General features: G+C 41.8%; 1 protein-coding gene and 1 long non-coding RNA gene across 3 annotated transcripts in view; one reads left to right on the forward strand and one right to left on the reverse strand.

The window, feature by feature from the left end:
* PPP2R2B (protein phosphatase 2 regulatory subunit Bbeta) overlaps positions 1 to 20,628 on the forward strand; it is a 102,754-nt gene that overhangs the window by 9,754 nt on the left and 72,372 nt on the right. The window lies entirely within an intron of this gene.
* On the reverse strand, positions 693 to 3,207 carry LOC308177647. The gene is made up of 2 exons (XR_013939285.1): positions 2,853 to 3,207; positions 693 to 918 (listed from the first exon to the last, which is right to left on the reverse strand). It is a non-coding gene; the product is annotated as an uncharacterized lncRNA (long non-coding RNA).

The raw sequence follows: 20,628 nt of genomic DNA on the forward strand, positions 1-20,628 counted from the left end.
TTCTTGATCTGTTAAGTTGCAAAACAACTATTTGGTTCTACCTTGTTCTCATGGTGGTGTGTGCACTGCAAATTTATCCAAATATCTTTTGATATGGAATGTGCACTGTGGACTTCTAATGTTTACAATTTAACCCTTTTCCAGTAAATAATAGAGTGATTAGTACCTTAACAGAACTACATATATATTAGTTTTATGTTTGCTCAGAACTGTGGATGGGCTGCAGCATCCGGTAGACTTGGTGTATGTTTACAAAATAAAACACTCAGAATAAATACAAATATACTGATCAAAACAACTGCAGCTTCCCCCCCCCCTCCCCCCCCCCCCCCCCCCAAAAAAAAAACCTGACCTTTTTTAATTTCTGCAACATGTTCAACTCAAGGGTATCAAAGATTGTTTAAATCCTTAGCTAAGTAACTTTCAGGAAAAACGCCTTTGAATTAGAAAAACAATATCCTTTCCTGCAGATGAGGAAGCAAGCACAAACATGGGAAGTGAGTTCTGAGGTCAAAATTGTCATACTTTTAGTCATACGTATGCTTATCTTCCAGAACTTAAATAGAAATGTATTTTTGTGTTCTTTTCTGAGCACAGTTTTGGAAAGTTGGCAGTTCTGTAGAAGTATTAATTCTTTTGAATGCTTCAACTAAAGTTTAGATGTAATATTTATTTCTTAACCTTAAAACCTGTTAATGTGCTTAGGAGATCTTTAATTGCATTATTCACTTGACAGTCAGACCAACAACTTGCATACATCTTCAGTAACTTCCAAACTTTTTCCAGTTGGGTTAACATTGGTTGAGCAGGTAGGAGGTCTGGAATCACTTTGTATTTAGCAATGCTGAGTGTAGCCATTCTTTGCTGCAGCTGTGGGATCCTAGTGTATCACTGTGCTAGTTTGGTGCAGATGCAAATCTGCAAACAATAAAAATGTCTGCTTTCAGTTCATTCACTAACACTGCAATTGATATTAAAAGATTCAAATGTAAATAACTCATATGAAAGACTTCATCTGATATCTGAATTTGCTGTTAAAAGTCTAGATAATTTTTTATTGTAGCAGAATAATAATGATGTAAATTTAATACTGCAATACTATAGAAATACTTCCTAAAAATCCGAACAAAGCAATTTAAAACATATGTAAAAGAATCATTTCAAACTAGGTTCAGAAAAAATATGTACTATAGGTTTTATATTATTTTATCAACTCTAATCACCATAACAATGTAATAAGAAACTATAGTACTTCCTTAAGTTTCTCATGTACTTTTGCAAACTAACTAAAGAAAGTGTCTGCTGAACACATGCAGAGAAGTTAAAACAAAGGTTTGGAGTTCAGTTGGTGCTGTGAGTAGGCACAAGCAGTATTGATGCAAGCAATAAACTTAGTGTTTGCTCTGCACCAACAAATCTCACTTTTTCTTGATTTGAAGAATTTACCAGGAGTGTGGCATTACTCTGCATCTCACGCCTGCACATTCTTTATTTGTGCAAATAACTTAGAGTGACTAAATCAAGGAGCTTATTGAAGGAAAAAAAAAGTTATGGGGGTAATACATTAGGATCAGTAGAAGGGCAAGCACAAGGTTTGTGGTTGTTAATTGGGAATTTTTATACTGGCTAGTTTTCTTTTTATTTGGGTGGTAGGAGGGAGACAGTGTCACATTGTACTAGGGATAGACCTTTACTTGCTTGGAAAATAGAAAAAATACAAATAAGAGACATCCAATATACTCCAAACTGAGATGCACATGAAGGGTAAAGCAGACTTCTCTGTGCAGTACAAACAAGGAGTAGCCACCACTGGTAACGAAGGGTTTGGAAACCCTGCCATGCTTAATCTTAGCTGTTGTCAAATGCAGATGATAAGGGAGAAATAGTACAAATGTGACTCATGTTAGAGAATAACAAGTGGGCAAGGGAAAAAAAAAAAGACACAAAACAAACAACCCTCATGAATCACAGCTGCAGAAATGGAAAACAAAGTCTTTGCTATACAATTACCACAAGGCATTATCTGGGTCTGAGTCTCATTAGTTAACCTCTCTATTGTCTTTATTATGTTATCGTCATGGCTGCAGTTACTGCAGTTACTGCCCTCTTAGCTGGTATCTGGCACTTTTGTTAAATTAGTCATTTCATGGCTTTTCTGGGAGATGGCATTATTAATATTTTACCTATTCTGAACTATACTCATTGGGACTGCTGGTACTACGGTCTGGATTTTTTCACGTTGCCCTGAGATCAAAGTATTGGGGCAGGGCTAGAAGAAAACATGGATAGCAGATAATGAATAAATAGAAGATAACGTCATAATGGTGTTTTGGAAGGAATTTGAAAAAATGGTTTGATAAGTCCCTTGAGAGTCACCTAGCAGGATTAACTGTACTTATTGGTACTATTGATGCAGTATGGGGATTCTTATAAAATATCTTCATCCATGACAGATTTAGTTTGGAATCTTACTCCCATCCAGCTGATCCATAGGCTCTTGTAATCTAGCAATAAGATAACAAAATAAACTTGAGATTTTTTTGAATGGCAGGAAATATACAGGAGAAAACGGTCATGTTATATTGCTTCTCTTTAGACTTCAGGGACAATACTAAGAGATAATTATTGCAGTTAACATGGAAACATAGATGTGATAAAAGACTGGAGGGCTAGTAAGAGCTTGGGAGGTCTCTTAGTTCACTTTCGTATGCAACAGATTCTGGTAAAGCAGACACTTTTAATGGATTCTTTTCAAACCTCAAAGAATGCCAGATAACTACCTTTGCAGGTAATCAGTTCTAGTGCTGAGCTGTTTTTATGCTTAAAGTTTGTTTATTGCTAACAACACATACCTGCAAGTTAAAATGATATTCAGTCTCCACTACATAGTCTGCAGAAGAATTGTTCAGCGTTGGCTTTATCGTAATGTTGTATTCCATCTTGTTCAGTCAAATTCACAAAACAAATCTTTCTGAACTCTGTTATTCTTGTTAGTCCTTTTTATTCTCCCTTAATGTGGGATAGCCAGGAAGGGAACTGGTGCTGTAGCTAAGAACATCATCAGTCCCTGGCAGAGAATATATCTTGTATGTTTACTGCATTCCAGCCTGCTGATGTGTTAGAGTGTTATGACCTGTGGGTCAATGGCTGTTAGCTCAAATTCTGTTTGTGCTTTTGTATGAATCTGTCCCCCTACTTTGGTCAATTTTCTAGGCACAACAGAGGAATTCTGGCTGAAGTTGTAAGTTCCTGTGTTGCTGAATATTGTCTGTCATGCATGGTCACGGCTGTGTCGGATGGCACCCTAGATGGTGAGAAACGAAGGCTTGTTAGATGTTATGCGGTCAGCCTTCCTCACCCCCACCCTCCTGAAAACTTTATTTTAGTCAAACTGTTGTCATTTTCCCTACTTTCTTCTCCTCCAGGGGTCATTTTCAGTGCACAGTAAGCCTTGCAGTGTTAACACCTAGGGTAAGAGCAACTACAAAGCGTGCCCAAGACAAGGGATTCTCTTCGGTGTGGCCAGGTAGGCTCCGCAGGTACGTTCATCTGCTGCAGCTGTGTGCAGTTGCTGGAGTTGGTCTGGGTTTCCCAGCGGGCGCAGAACTGAGCCAGGCGGCTGTGCAGGCTGGGCTCCTGGGGTGGCTCTGGGATCTGTAGTGGGAGCTTGTCCCAAAAGAGAGAGATGTGCGGTAGCTCTGAGTCCTTTGTGCTGCGCTGGCACACGCAGGTACCCTCCTACATCACCAGCAGAGCCGCTGGCAGGGAGGCACGTTATCACCTGCCTTCGACAGGCCTCTGTGGGTGCTCCACATGTTCTGCTGTCACCACCGCTAACCAGCAGTGGCTGCTCTAATAATGCAGCTCAAACGTTTTCTATTCTAAGCCGCTGGTCCTGATCTGTGCCTGCAGCTCTTTCTCCTTCTGAAGAGTCACCCTGGTGAACTGCTCCGAGCGCAGAGCAGCCACTGTTCAAACATCTGTGGCCATAGTGCTCAAGAGCTGAGTGGGGGAAAAGAACTGAAAAGGCAGTTGAATAAACAAATTAAAAAATAAAAATAAATTCAAAAAAATCAATGTGATAAATATTATATATTTAAATGCTTCGTTCAAGGCCTCTGGACAATGGCTGTTGCCCGTGCCCAGGGAGGGCTATGCATGAGCCGCAGCTGCAGTGGAGGCACAGGGCAGTGTCTGTGCATGGTGAGGGTGGGTGCCAGCCTGCAGCGCAGCCCCGCTCCCCCCGCTGGGTGTGTGGGGACAGAAAGCCTTTGTCTCTCATCTCTCCGAGAGAGGGCAGAGCCTGCTGGAGTCATCCTGAGGGGGGTACCAGGGTGCTGCATGTTTTGTCAGGCCAGTCCCAATGTGGTGCCCGCTGCTGCTCACAAATCAGATGTAGGTACGTGGGGAGCTCTGTGGCAGTGAGCTCTCCTCCCGCCAGCAGTGTAGGTTTGCTCTAGGGGGAGTTTAAACATAAAGCATATCTACATTTTTTTCAGGAATTACATGTACTTCCAAATTGCATAGTGTACATGCAGAGTTGAGGGAACACATAAGCTAATTCTGATCCCTGCTCCTTGAATGACACAGCTACTCACTGGTCTTCAGTTAAATAGCTCCTGTGTTTCCCTGACCCCAGTGCATTTCAGATTTGGTATCATCACCTCCGTGTGCAGTGGGGGTCACGTAAAATGCACAACTGCCTGTTACAAGCACTGCTGAACATGCTAGCAGTGTGATGCTGCTCAAGCCTGCTGGACTTGCCTGGGGGATGTGGTGAGTCCTTCCATGTACTTTTAAACCTTACCTCTTTGTATTCAGGTGTGTGAGGGCTCTGTTCATCTTTCCAGGTCGCACAAATACATTTTACAAGTGTCTATCCTGTGGTCTGTATTCAGTATCACTATTTTGACAAAGGCTGAGCTCTAAAAGGTCATAAAGCATCTGCTTTGGTATAAGAACTCTGGCGCTAACTTGGCTTGTTTAATGGGATAAGTTTAAGGAAGTTAATCTGTTGCTTTAGGAATGCTTTCACCTTCAACTCATTAATATTAAATACTTACGTTATCCAGTGCTTGATTTATAAAATTTTCAATGACAAGGTGAGCAACAAGCACAGACTTGAATAATCAATGCAGTTTATGAAACTGACTTTTAGCTCAAAATGACACACTGCTTTAGTGAAAAAAATACACTAAATAATGAAACCAATTTTTAAGTAGACTATTTCCTGAATGTATTGATACTTGCAAATTTCAGGGTCATCTAGAGAACAAAATGTGACTTTACAGTCTCAGAACTTTTTATTTTAAAATAATAATTCACAGAGTACTTGTGTGAATGGTTACCTGGCCTCAGAAAGGCTACTAAAGGATGTAGCGATTCCTGTGTTCAAGTATCCTTGAAGTAAATTTTCTCTGAAGCCTTTAAGAGTTTTCTGTTTCTTTACATTTATGTTTGTGCCCAACCTTTGCATTGGCATTTTTAGAGGCAGTAGCTGAGATGATGTGAAGGCCACGATGTTTAATCACTTATTGTTTGAACTGATTTTAAAGCTTAGCTCAAAGGTGCACTTAATAAGCTAGGGGGCTATCACTTTAGGGGGGTCTTTAACATGAAAGCTCAGCCGGAGGCACCTTAAAATTAAACTCTACATTAGGAGGCATTTATAAGCTGAGATGTTAGCCTCTGGAATATTTTTGATTAATTGATGTGAAAAATAAAAATAATTATTTACTCATATGCTCTGTAAGTCACCACAGAAAGGAAGTTCTCTTTTTATTAAGATCAGTGGAATAGGCCAATTTTCTGGAAGAAACAGCAATACCAAAGTGAAGAGGAAGAGTGTGTGGCAGCTGTTTAAAGTGTTTTAAAGCCTCCGATCCTGGGTGTTTAAACCATCAGTTAAATGGAACCAGGTGGTAAACTGAGCAGTGGCAAACTTCTGTGTCCTCTTCTCTTCTTCCATATTTTCTCTGCACTGGCACTTTGCAGAACAAACCTTGATTGGGATTCTGGAGTGCTCTTGGGATGGCAAGGCTCCACAGCCAAGGGCCTTGGCCTGCAGTGAACCTTCAATGGCCAATTTCGTACTAGTTCAGTTCTGGAGATGTTAGCTTAGGTATTATGATGAATATTATACTTTAGGATTGGTATGTCAGTTTTGTTCCCACTGTGCGTACCACAATCATGTTTATTTTTCTGGTGAGTCATTCTCATGGCTTTGACTTGAGTTAATCAGGCACCAGCAGCTGGGAGCTTCACTGAAGTCCTGAATTACCCTGGAGTAAAAGCCACGTACATTACAGTTGAAGCAGCTTTAATACTAAAAAATGGTATATGCATTAGAGATACAGTAACGTTTTGTATGTATGCAGATATGTTTTGGTGTAACTAATAGTCTCTAATTACGTGAAGAGAAGCCATTAGTTTAATGCTGATGGAGGAGAACACTAAGATTGAGCTTTCGACAGTAATTGCATTCCCTGATCTAGCAATTCTTTAATTTCTGTCCAAGTGTTTTATCAACCCTTGTTTTTTAGAAAAGAACGTCAGGAACTGAGATTAGAGGAAGTCTATGTTTATCAGAATTTGCACCACATGCAGGAATCCAAACACCTGGTCTTTTCTTTCCATGACAATAACTGAGGTTAATCTTGTGCAGCCATTAAGAAATGGATTGTAGCTTGGCAAATTCCCTACCCAAAATATTAGGCATGGCGTCAACATGAAATGTAGTGTATGAAACCAGTTTCTATTCCCAGAGAGCTTAAGGCCTTGTTTCTTTTATGTCCTTTTCTATATATTCATTCGTGTTTACTCTTGTAGAGTTACAGTGCTGTCCGGGTCTTCCTGAGGTACTAGAGGCAGTTTTTGTCTAGTGCCAGACATGGTGAAACAGGAGGAGAAAAAGGAAAGGAACAGGGCCCTGCCCGAACTTCTTTTATGAAATGATCAACTTTGCCTGAACAGGATATGATGGGGGGGCTCTAATAGCAGTTGTGCTGCTCACCAGTTGGCAAGATGCCCAGCTCTAGAGCTGCCAGGTTCAATTATTGGTATTTAGACATATCAGTGGTGCAGATGGTTCTGTTTTCTGCATTAGGGATGAGTGGTGCACCTGCATTTTTGTTGCAATAACTCAGGAGCTGGAAGTATCTTTCCTTGGCTGTGGCAATTGCATTTGCTCTGTATTTTTTCTTCCTCTGTCCATATCAAGGCCTCTTAGGGGTGGAAAAGAAAAAAATTCATTACTAATATATATATATTTTCTTACAGGGTTTTACTTTGTTCTATACTATCTTCAGGAATTTATAAAAGAGAAAGAAGGCTGTTTCTGCTGTCACAGATACAGAGCTTTATAGTTGCAATTATATACTTTCAGTATAATTTTTGCCACAGAATGAAGATATTTTTTATCTGAATGGTAATGCTCTTAGAGCACTTCCAGTGGGGGGAAAAAGTGTGCAAGCCACTTTGAAAGATGTTAGTGTGTCATTAGGAACTCAGCTTGAAGTCTCTCTCCTTAATATACTGAATTCTGATGGGCAGAGAGTTGAAGGTGAGAGAAAGTGTTCTGTATGATTCCTCTGCGCTTCATTCACTGTTTGATTCCACACTTGAGCTCTTGGTGTCTCCAGGAGGAACAACACAGCACCAGTGCTGGGCTGAGGGGACCTGCAGCTCCTTCCCTGCGGCACTGAGGGAGGAGGCTTCCTTGGGGAGGGGCAGCAGAAGTCCTCCACCAGGTCTTCTCACTGGGCCGGCCAAAAGCAGAGGTTCTCCACTCAGGAGAGGATGGCCAGGCCCATGAGAGACAGTAACAAAAATCAGTGGAACCATTGGTCTCCCGGCTGCCTAGCATTAATGCTTCCTGCAATCTTACACATCAAACCATCTCCAACAACAAGAAGGAGCACAGTTATGAACATATTTCCAAGGCTCTAGAAATATTTCTGCTATGTCACTACAGATAGATTCAGCTGTAGCTTCCCAGTGTTCCTGTGTCATCTATATTTAGTTAGTCCTCAAATCAGCACAAAGGTACCTTCTGTCATCCTCCCACTCTGAAGAGACCTGATTGTGCAGCCCTGCAACCTCAGCTAGAAAGAGGAAAAGCAGCTGGCTGGGAGTCTGTGCTTCCGAGCAGATCCATTTTCTCCTTCTCCATGCTGAAATGCAGTTAAGAACTTTTGGGGAAGGCAGTATGGTGACTTTGGTGAGGGTGACTGACCTGCAAGGAAAAAGCAGGGAAGTCTTCTCTATTTTTCTCACCACAACATCATCGTCCTGTGCCCTTGCAGCATTGCTGAACTCACTCTCCTGCCCAGTGGCCCCGCAGTGAGGGCATGTTTCCCCATGAGCACGGAGGCTGCCCTTCAGCACAAACCCTAGTTACAGCCCAGTGACTATGATAAGAGCTAGAGGCATGTTTAGCCGCTCTCGTGGGTTGGCAGAACTAGATGATAAATACCCAATAATAGACTGCAGCTTCTTCATTTTTGTGCTCTCTCTACTGAACCCCTCTAGGAATTTCAAATTACTGTGTTGGCAGAGTGAAAGAAGGGCCAGGAGTCCAAGTATATTGACTCAATGAAAATATTCACAAAAACAATAGTCTGAGATTTAACCTTCCTCTTCTCCGCAGGCAGCTTTGCTGAAACAAGATCACCAAAAAAAAAAGTTGCAGAAATTACTTACATGTTTTAATATTATGGTGAAGATGTGCAGGTGTAATTACAATATACAAGACCATATTCTTTTTGTGAAAGGTTTGTATTACACCAGTGACTATTTGACAGCAATCTAAAAAACCATGATGCTATACTCTAAATGATTTTCTAATGTGGATTATAAAAGAAAAACTGGCCATCATGGGCTGATCTTGCTATATTTGGGAAATAAATGCTTTATCAGCTTTGTAAAGCCATACGGAGGATTTATTCACAATCAGCAGTTCCTTTCAATTTCAAGTTCATGATATTCAGTAATACATTTTCCAGTATATAGCTCAGTGCTCTTTTATTTACTTATTTTTATTTCCCTTTTCCAGCATAGTGGTCACCTGGCTGTTGTGGTAGGCCACCTCTTGTCTGGACAGTGCATATTCAGCAGTATGATAATAACTTAGGTTAGTGAGTTCTTACAGACTCCTGTGTACTTCATCAGATTTTGACCCTGTGCAGAGCCATTTATAGTGTTCCTGGCTGCTTTTTTTTTTTTTTCTTTCCCCCCCGCCCCGAGGGAGGGAGCTCTGCACCTAGAGCTGCTGCTGGGGACACTGGGTGCTGCTGGCTCCCTGGCACTGCCAGGCCTCCACAAGACAGCTGAGTGCTGTCTGTATGTAAACAGAGGTGTTGTCAGCACTGGGCCAAGGCGCGGGTTGTCCGCATCAAGGACCTGATGTATTTAGGGGAGAGGGGTGCGAGTGTGTGCACGGCCACGAGCAGCGGGATGGAGAGCTGGTCGGGGGTGGACCTGAGACACGACTCCTGGATCTCCCTCTTGTCCGATGTTCTTCCAGTGTCAGTACACGCAACCATGGGTGACTTCTGGTGTGGACTGCTCTATTTTTTATGGGCTGGATTCCTCACCATAAAGAACAGTACTGACCAGTCGTGATTGTGTTTGTTGAATGTCTGTGACCACACCGACTGAGCAGGGAGCAGCTGATACTCAGCTCCTCTGGCTTACAGCATTCAGTTCATCCCAGTTTATTCACTGAGGATCAGTTCCTGTGTATCTGAGCCCAGCCTGCTTTTCTCACTTCGTCGTGACTGATCTGACACAAATATCTTTCCCTTGTGCCTATTCCAGCTGCTCTGCCCACCTGTATAATGACAGCACTTAGCGCTAAATAGCTTCAAAAAGGCCTTTTAAGCATTATCTAATTAATCTGCATAACATCTTTGTGAAGGAGCTATGTATTATTTAAGAAACTGGAGAAGAGAACAGAAGAGGGACTGCAAGTAGGGCTGAGAACAAGACATGGTGCTTCTGGTGTAGATGTTTTGTATCAAAAAGCTGAGCTCTATCACTGTATTTTCCTCCTTCCTTTTTTTTTTCTTTTTTCTTAGTTTGGAACAGAATATTTATTTTCATAATTAGGCATTATAAAATCAGCTTTCTGAAACATAAGCAAGGGGTTTATCAGTTCTTAATCTGTTCTCATTGTCCAGAGAATGCAAGTTTCTCCTTTGAGTTGTAGCTGAGTGAGCCTTTACTGGGCTCAGAAGCTCCTAAGTGCCTCTCTTTACGCACCTGCCATGAGACTGAATTACCATCCAAAGCTGAAATGGGAGGCCGGCTGTGATTCAGGGACCTGCATTTTTATGTATTTCTGTGAAGCACCTATACCTGAAAATTTTCATGACTGCATATGCAAGAAAAACAGATCAGTCCCATGTCTGTTGGCATGTATGTTCCCTCATGCAACGTCAGTGTGCCCTTTCATACAAGCATACCCCAGTGCTGGTAAGGTTCTTCTTGGACAGTGAGGCTGAAGTGGACTTCAGAGCTTGGGAGGCACATTCCTTACAGTGGTCCTGCATCAGAAAAATGGGAACCCGAAGACCTTCTCAGGACAACTTGCTGCATCATGCTCTCTGCTGTTCCTTGGAGCCCGAGTACCTTATCATCTGGTGCCTATGCTTGCTGCTGTTTTGGCAGCATGTGTGAGAGCAGGAGGGGTGGAGGCTGAAGATGGCCCTTGCTGTGGAACCCTCATTCCCCTGGGGAACCTGGTGCATGACGATTAGCCAGACATCTCTCCATGCTATCTCCCGGGCACAGTGAAAGTTTTTTCTGGCAGCTGCAGTCCCACAAAGTGCTGCATACAGAGAGGCAGGAGTCAGCATAAACTCATACTGATTATATCCTAATTTTTCAGAGCAACATATTTGGCTGTTTGGAACATTTATTTGAAAATATTCAGTAAAGGGTACATTTAATTGCCTCTGTTTTTTTCCCTTGAAATTGGTGGAAATGGTGAGAAAGCCACAGGAACAGTCAAGAATGGTAGGGGAGTCGTCTGCCATCACGTGCATTTGTTTGGTGGCATTCACTGTGCCAAACGTGGCTTCCTGCTGGTTTGGAGCAGGTGCTCCATGTTCACAGCAGCGCTGCTGAGATCGCAGCTGGCTGCCTGCTGCCCCAGTCTGAGAGCTGTCACCTTGCACAGAGCCGAACTGCTCCCTTCTTGTGTTCTGAGGGCGTCTCGTTCCTTACCCCAGAGTGATGTGCAACTCCGGCATACACTTTGGAGATGAAATTAAGCATGTTCTGGATGGGGTTGCAATGATTAGTCTGCTGAGTGTAGTAATATTCAAATTAAATAGCTGTCTTGGAGCACAGCCTGGAGGAGTAATTCAGGTAGCTGAAAAAGAAATACAGTAGATATGACTTAGGCCAACCCCAGCAAAGCATCGCTGTCTGGTGCAGATAATATGGTGGATATATTTTGTGTGGTGAGTGTCTCCACGTTAGAAACTCACTGAATCCCACAAAACCCATCTCCTAGAAGTTACTATAAAAGAGCCACAAGATGGAGATGTCACATCTCCCCACGTGCTGGGCATGAGCTGATCATCTCAGTGAGCAGGAAATCTCTCTCTGAATATATTGGCATGCATTTCTCATGCACACAAGGATGAAAGCTTTCTAAGAGCAAGTGCAGTAAGGAGCTGGTGCTCAGCCGGGCAGGTGCTAGAGCAAAGCAATGCTGGGCTTTGCATACTTCCAGTCAGAGATGTAATGGATGAGGTAATTACCATTAATCAGGATGTCATCTTTTTATGTGTTAGGAGATGGTCTTGGGTTTCTGAGGAGTTTTGTTCTCCTTCTCTCCTTCTCTCCCTTTTCTTCATTTGTCTAGCTGCGAATTCTCTCCTGAGTTCTAACAGTTAATGAAATCAGTCTGTTATTTTCTTCCGCTTAGGGATCCCATTACCTTGGTTACCTGGATACTTGTTTTGTGTACTCTGTCACAGTGATTTAGCTACTGTAACATCTCTTTTTTTTGTCTGTAAGTAGAAATCAGTCAATACTCTGATCTTATTAAACCAGTCACTGTCTGAGCAATGTTTACACCATGAGGTTTGAACTGCAGTTTCTTTTTATTGGGAGCTATGAAAACTGAAATGACTTTGGGCTGTCATTGAGCACTGATTAATGGCCAGCAGTGTGCAGTGTGATGTGCATCGACCCCTGAGGAGGTCTGGGTGTGCTGAGGATGGCTGAGGCACTGGTGAGCGCCGTACCCCCAGCTTCTGGCCCAGGCCTATGCCCGCCCACGGGGAGATGCTGGGAAGTGGCTGCTGCCATAACTCACACCAGGTCTGCTGGGAGCAGATGTGAGCTGGGGCATTAAGCCAGAGCGAGAAGAAATGTGTGTTGCTGAATTTTATGGAACAAGCAGTGCATTTTTTGTAAAACACATTTTCTTCTTTCTGTAAAGTGATTTAAAATCGTATGTGGTACTTTGGTACTTACATACTTACATGGCACTGTAAATGCATGCCCCCCCAGTCACCTGTGAAGTGTGGTGAGCGTGGAGGGACTTGGCCATCCTGGGGCAGCAAATCTTGGATACTGTAGTGAACATGGACCAAGCATTCTGCTGTTGCTTATTTGTGTCTTAGGCACAAATTCTCTATTGTCTGAAAGATCAATCAACTTGATCAAGATTGGCACCAAATAAATCCATCGCAGAATCAGGAACAGGACCAGCATCTCTTGATTTCTTGTCTTTGTTAGTCTTTTTTTTTTTTTAACTATGACAAGGGGGATTTTTTTCCTTTCTCACAGAAAAAGGCACATGATTGTAGCAAGCTGGAAGCTGTGACATAGAGCAAGTCAGAGGTCAGCCCTGAGTGGCCCCTGGGTACGCGTGTGCTCAATTCTGGCTTCATTCCCTCTTCTTCATTCCAAGCAACTTTTATTTTTCCCCAGGAAAATCTCTAAGCTGTGTTTGCTCCTTTATGCTATATATAAAACCTACTGGAAATTCCCTCCATGTAAGCTCCCATTCTAGTAATACCTTGAATCAATTCTGCACCTTAAAGACAAGTGGTATTTTCACCCAAATAAATAGTGTCAGCTCATCTTGCCAGCCAGAGGCTGGAAGCTTGCCATGTGCTGAGTATCAAAGGTGTGCCAAGTGCTCGGTGTTGCAGTGTGGTTTGGTGAGGGCTGGTGCAAACCCAAGGTGGTTCTGTAGTTTCCTTGTTTCTCCTTGCTTGCTGTGTCGGGGTGGCAGGCATCTCCCTGAGTGCTCAGGTCAGCCCCCCTGGGGGCTGCAGAGTATGCGGGGCATGGGGGCAGCTCTGCAGGCTGCTGGGCTTGCTCCAGCAAAGGGAGCTGGGGGCCACACTACTGTGCAGGGCCTGGGGATGATTCCCAGGGCAGAGCTCGGCAGAGCTGACTTGTGGCAGCTCATGTGCAGTGTTAATTCCCTTTGCTTCATGGCTCATTGATTGTTATTGTTGGTTGGTTGGTTTGTTTATTTATTTATTTTAAATTTTATTTTCTTAAGCATTGAGGCTGGGCTTGGCCCCTGCAAATGGCACAACTGGCGAGGCTGTGACCTTGAGATGCCTTCGGTGCCTGATCCTGGCCATGCCAGGGGCTGGGCTTTCCCCTGCAAAGGGTATTCCTAGGGGTTTTGTCTCAGTCCAGACTAGATTACAGTCTTTAAAGCCAGGGCTGTTCTTGTCTGTTTCTCCCTGGCAGTTGTTGCAGAGGCTTGGGAACAGTTTTGCAGGGACTTGGGCTATGGAAGCACTGGCACTGGAAAGGATCTTGCAACTGCAGCAGCCTGCAGGTGTGCAAGCCAGAGGGTGCAGCCTGCACCCTGCTAGGAAGGGGCTTTTTAGTAATGGAACATGTCGGTTGGAGAGATGTATTTGTTTGCTGGGGGGTGTCAATACAGTTGCACAAACTGATATTATTTTTCTTTAACCTGGTTTCTAAGTAACATGCCTGAAGAGGAAATTTCAGAACAAAACAAAGTGGCCATTCTTGCTTTGAAACTCAGGGACTGATCAGAAGGCTCCCTTTTATTTTTCTTGTGTTCCTGCCTTTAAATTCAATGTTCCTCAGCTGAAATGAAAGATTAGGCAACACACAAGCAGATAGCAACAAAACCACTGCACTAACCCATGAAGAGAAATCATCAAGGTGCATTTTTTGACTTGCTGCCACATAGTTAGATGTTATTCCATTGAAACAAGCTAATTGACTGCTTAACTCAATAGCAGCTTAGGCTTCTTGCTGTCCAAACTGTTAATCAGAAGTCTTAAGTGATAGAATAATTGAAGGAAAAAAAGAATCGAATAATCCAATTAGGAAAAACAGAAGCAACTTAAGAACAAGGGGCTGACGTGTCTCTTGCTGGAATAAGACAGCTGGGTTCCTGTCCAGAGTCCCCACGGACAGTCAAGTTTTCTGTGCTTAACATCACACTCTGGGTTGTCTAAACTTAAAAGCCACCAAATTGACACTGATGAAATTTCATACGTATATGACTGAAAAGACCATGGAGAATATTTTTCATGGAAGGTTGTGGCCATATTTTTCTGGTGCATTTTTTGAGGGCAGGAGTGAAGGAAACACTGCTGTTACACCCTTGTTGTTCTGTTCTTGTAAATTTGGGTGTCAGGATAATTAAACATTGTAACCTCTTTGCTATAGTCTGTTAGCAGATGTATTGTGGGGTGTGGATAGACATAAAATAGGCTTTTCAATTAGTTGTAAGTGACTGAGAATCAGGAGTGGAAGGGCTAAGAGAGGTGAAGCATGGGAAGTGTTTCGAGCAAGCACATGGGAGACCAAACCTGTAGGAGTTAATATTGGCTATCTGGGGAGGAGCTGGGTATGTAATCTCTTATCTCAGGACATCCTTCTGTAGCAGTACTGGTGTGTATTGCTACAGGTTAGGTTGAACGGGTTGCTAATATATGGGAACTCATGATAACCATGTGAAATGAGCTACTCAAATGCCTTTTTTCTTTAATTAGTGCAATTACTTGTTTTAGGTGAATAATTGTGGCAAGACTACATACAAACTGGCATACAATTTCAAACATGTGTAGAATGAAGAACGGTGTGCTCAGTGTTTTTATGCCTCAGTACTATGCTGAATGTCCAGAAATGGTTTGTTGATGCTAGTGCTAATGAATCAATTACTCTTCGTGCAAGAATGTTGCTTCCTTTAAATGTTCAGAAATCATTCAAAAAACAAGAAAAGAATAAAATCAATTTTGTTTGTTAAATTGGATTAAAGTAACTGTATTCCCATATGGACAGGGGCAATTGGATTTAATATTACTTTGCATATTATTTCAGTCTCATCTTGGTGGGGATAGCTGTCTGTTTTAGGAACTACTTTATTTGAAGGACAATAAAATCTTAATGATCACATTATCATGTTTCAAGTTAGACTCTTTTATACATAATGCCGTTCTGACCTCATTGCTTATATTGTTATTATATGTAATGCAGGAAATGGCTTTGAGAATGGCAGATCTGTGTATGAGCACATGCACGTATTTATGTTCGTGTATAACCCATGTGGTAGAGCAGGCTGTTGCTTGATTCATGATTTGGTCAGGGCTATTAGATTTCCTTCCCTGAGGCATTTTATAATCTGTTTAACATAACACAGTCATTTGTCTTGTTTGCTGACTACTTAACAGATGGATTTGTGGTTTTTGTAATTACTATATGAACATTAATAAGACGCAATAACGTGATATCTTTTATTAATTAACAATTTTCCAGGTTAGTTTTACCAAATGACATGAGGTAGATTAGATGTAAATAATAGTGACATACAAATATTAGTTTTACAATGTTAGCATTTTGAAAAGTCGTACAAGACTTCTAAGGCTCCCCATAGTGTCTTTTTTTGTGGTCTCAAGGTATTGTTTGTAATTATTCTCTAGTAGCGCCATTATTACTTTCTCTCGTTAAAAATTGGTCTCTCAGTATAAAGAGAGAATAGACCTGGCCAATGTCCTAAAACATTCTGTATATTTATCCTGTCTGTGATGTTCTTCCATGGCATTTATATCTTTATTTAATATTCACATCCTGTCTTTCCTTCTGGAGATTTCCAAAAGTAGAAATCCAGGTGTAACAGTACAAACACTGAGTACCATATGGGAAAGAAAACATCTCACGCCACAGGAATGCAGGCATTTTGTAGAGCTATTGTGATACAACTGAAGACAAGAACATAAACATAAGCAGTCTTGTCATGTGAAATAGAGAGAGGGCGGCAGATCAGTGTGGAGCACTGCAAGGTTGAGTTTCACAGGTGAGACTTTAGTCACTTGCACACCTCATGCTAGGACTCTGAAAAAGAGAGATTCACTTTTCCTTTATGAAAGAACAGTCCCTTCTGCTACCAATGCTCATGGCTAACAAAGTTCTAAACGATGTACAATATGTGGGAACACTAATCAGTCTAAATGTCACGTTTTCCCCAAACTGTTATCTTTATTGGAAGCACTTAGGAGTCCTGTTGAGGAAGAGGTATAGCACCAAAAGTAGATCAATCAGGGGTAGATAATCACAGAACTCAAATGTTGAATTTCATGCATTCCCAGAGAATGAATGAAGTGAAAATGTGGGAACAAATGATAGGGCTGTATCTGTGCCCACATGTGCGCATAGGAGCCATGGATGGCTGAATTTGCTGACTGTCACTTCTTGTTCCCTGTTTGTGGCTCTGAGTCACGGGGAGGGAGTACTACCATCTGAATTTAGGAGCATATGCATGTAAGTAATGTTGAACAGGAAAAGCATAATGTTTCTTGACCTGCCACTAATGCTCAGACACTTCAAACATGACCACAATTCAAACTGAAAGGTTCTCTTCTGAAGGGCTTAATTTTATAGGAGGTAACAATGGATATGCAAATGTAGGTGTGATGTGAGCATTGTGTGGCTTCACCCCTGCCAATAAGCAGTGTTAAAGGCATGGAGCTGCTTTCCTTTCAAGTGCATTCCATTACTGGTTTCTTTACTCATCCATATTTTGGCAGGAAGTTCACATGCACACTAAATGCCACAGCTGTCATCTTCTGTGACAACTCAGCCATTCTCGTAGAGCAACGTGGCCTTACAATGCCAAAGAGGTGGATGAATCAGAGTATGTTATGATGACTTGTTGTGATTTTTCCCATACCAAAATAGTTTTGTGCTTAAAATACATTCTATGTTAAATGAAGTGTGAGTGGGGCTGGGCTAGCTTTCCAGCACTGAACTGAATTTCAAACTTTATTTTATTGTGGTACATTGCCCATAGACTTTTTATCTTTCTGTTGAGACAGCTGTGAGAAAAAAAATGGCTATCAGCAGGCAGGAGCATGGTGTACGTTTGTTTTAACTTTGTAGAGTATCGCTAAGAATTTGTAAAGTTCTTTGAATTTTGAAATAATCAGCAAGTAGATAACAACTTGCAGACAGATAGAGCAGGCTGTCTAGGTTGTCTGGCTTTCAGTATTGCAGCCAGCAGTTGGTTTATTTTTATCTTACCCAATGTTGTGTTTTCCACCAGAGTGGCTGGAGAACCATCCTTCTGATGGCTGCAGAACTTAAATTAATCCTTATACAGGTCAAAACTCTGCCAGACATGCAGTATAATTTTCTTCGGGGAATTAATCCTATCTGACTGATTAGCCTGTGTGCTTTCAATTTTATAAGGATGGCTAAGCTGCATCCAAGTGTACTACTCACTTCTGCTGCTAGATGACATTTAAGGACAAGCAGAATGATTTTTATAAAGTCATAGTCCTAGCGCTAGGGTTTGCAATGTTGTAAAACTTGCTGTGCTTGTTAGAAGATGTGGGTAGCCAGGGTTAATTTATACCACAATTTCATTACTTTTGATGTATTCCATGTTCAAATTAAATGAAGGCAGTGGAGTAATTGCAGTTTAGGATATACGATTCAAAATGACCTAGATGTGTTGGAGTCTCCTATTAACATACATCCTTTCAAATAAAATCCACCTTTGGGGCTATATAAAATCTTGCATATTTAAATGCTAAGTAGTCATTCTAACAAATAATATCTCATCCCAGGATACATGGGGAAGCATCTGAGTACTCTATATAAATACACCACATGACAAACTTAGCTTTTTTTCTGCGCTCACATGAATCCAGTTTCTGCTTTTCTTGCTGCTTCTGATCACACAGCCGATGGCTAACCAGTTTGCAGACTATTGGCTATTTGGTAGCTTTCCTGTTTTATTAATTATTAAAATTTGTGATTGTCATCTTCATGCTATGGAATTCTTTTTTGCCGTTGGCTTTATGACCATTTTTTTTTAAGTAGGAGAACGATGAATGGTGAATGAGAAATTGTTTTTGGAAGCCGGTTGACACATGAATACACACCTGCAGCATCCAGTCCCTAAAGTTCATGTGGAAAAACTCAGTCTGTATTCATTACGTTTTGTGAGCAGCGGATGAAGAAGGGTGCACACAGCTGAAGTGTGCAGCTATTTGAAGATCATCTGATTATCTTCCAATATAACTTACATTATTTGTTCCACTCAAATGCACGTGCAAATTCTCCTCCTGTATGATGACCAAACCTAAAACATATTGGGAGTCGTACAACTGTACAATACAGTGGAATTAAAATAGTGATTTTTCTCCACAAACTGGAAGTAAACTAATGGGGAAATCCAAGAAACAAAATATTGTCTTTATTTTTACATTCGGTGCTCACTAGATTTATTCGGCCTTAGACCTCCTGTAATGGTTATCTTATGAACAATGTTCCAGTATCATCTTGCATCCTTTTTATCCCTTGTGTCATGTTTCACTGCAGTAGACTGTAAGCACTTTGGGGCAAGGAGCCAGTATTTATGCATTACAAGGTGCTGTGTACATTGGTTGCATGCTCTATATATAGTATTCCAAGTCCCCAGAAGACCTTCAGTATTTGCATCCTGTAATGCTATTTCCAGACAAATCAGTTTTTGTTGTTCCATTATTATGTGCAGCAGGTTTTGTTAGTAAAGTTTTTTAAAAACAACAACAAACAAGCCAACAACAAAAACATCGCCCCAACCACAACAGAATGCCTGATTTGTAGCGCTGCTCAGAGTAACTGCTCTCAAGTACAAACTTATTCCTTAGCTAAAACGATGCTCAACTAGTTCTAGTGCACTGATGCTATAGCATGTGGCCTTAATCTTGAGAAATGGCAAATCCTATTTACTGTGTAAGTATTTAAGCTAATTATACCTCTGATGTGAGCAACATGTGATAGAGTTCACACCGTATCCTTTAAAGGACATTGAAGTCTTCGATTCTCATGAAATATTCTCATTCCATTTTGCGTCTACTGTATGTGTTCTGCAATAATATAATTTAATACTAATATAGACAAAATGTGTGTTATGGCTAGATTATCCATAGTGTAAAAGAAGAAATAATTCTTATGTTTGTCCTGGAAGTGCTTTGTTTGCATTTCAGTTTCACAGTTAGGGATCTGTTGCATGATAAGGAGTGATAGGATAAACAAAGGTATTTTGGCTTTAGAAAAGATGTGTTTGACATCAACCTCATGTGTTGAAGACTTATGACCAGCATTGTCTCAGATGAGATGGCTGTACGAAGATCTAAACAGCTTTTGTGGGAAGGCTAGGGATGGAGAGCCATGTTTCTGCAAGGAGCTGTTTCCCTTGGTACTGCAGTGGATCAGCCCTGGTGAAGAGTGCAGCGCTGGGGCTGTTGCCTTGGCGTGGGGAGAAGTGGGGGCAAGCAGCAGTGGTGACCTCAAGCTGCCTCTGGTTACGTAGGTGTGATACAAGAGTCACTGAACTTCTGGGTTGGGTGCTGTGCTAACACAGGAAGCGGAAGTAAAAGCCAAAGCCACTCTTCTCTAGGCATTGCTGCATCCTTAAAAGTCTCCTGGTAGCTGTGCAGTGCTTTGTGCAGTGATAGGAAAGTCTTTCCCCTTCTCCTTATTTTTCAGCTCTTTGTAGTATCTTTGTAGTACTGCGGCAAAGATCCCACAGTTAAAATATGACTGCAGTGGGTGGGACATCTGATGGCCATCATACACTGACTTTGCTTCAGGAGCATTTCTGCAGACTTTCACTGACATAGCCAAGAGCCGGGCCTATTACCTCCCTACTGGTTTTGGTCAGAATCAAAACACTGATAAGAGAAATGTTTCGTACAAGGAACAAAGTGACAATGGTCCAAGTGACTGCAAAAATGGAGTGGCATCTGCCTAGACGGGCAATTGCACTGAAAAGTTCTCTTGGTGCTGGGATTTATCCCTAGCTATGGAAATCCAGAATGGTAGGAGCTAATGAGTACGTGTGGCCAAGCAGGCTTACCACTAGCATCCAGTGCTGGGCTGTGCCACAGCCATGGAGCAGGCTGCTGCCATGTGAAACTTCTGTGAAATCCACCCAAACCCACATGAGGCTGCTGTGCTGCTTATGGCATCACTGTGGCATCTAGTGGCATTGGACTGTTCTCAGGACAATAACAGGGATCTGAGCTGCAGAAAAATACGTCATGTTGCTGTGGAATAATCAGTGGATAATCAAGGCCCCTGTTTAAGAGACACCCACATAATACATTTGCATTGAAAAAA

The sequence above is a fragment of the Anser brachyrhynchus genome (assembly GCF_964034855.1).
Source record: "Anser brachyrhynchus genome assembly, chromosome: 14".
Classification (NCBI taxonomy): domain Eukaryota; kingdom Metazoa; phylum Chordata; class Aves; order Anseriformes; family Anatidae; genus Anser; species Anser brachyrhynchus.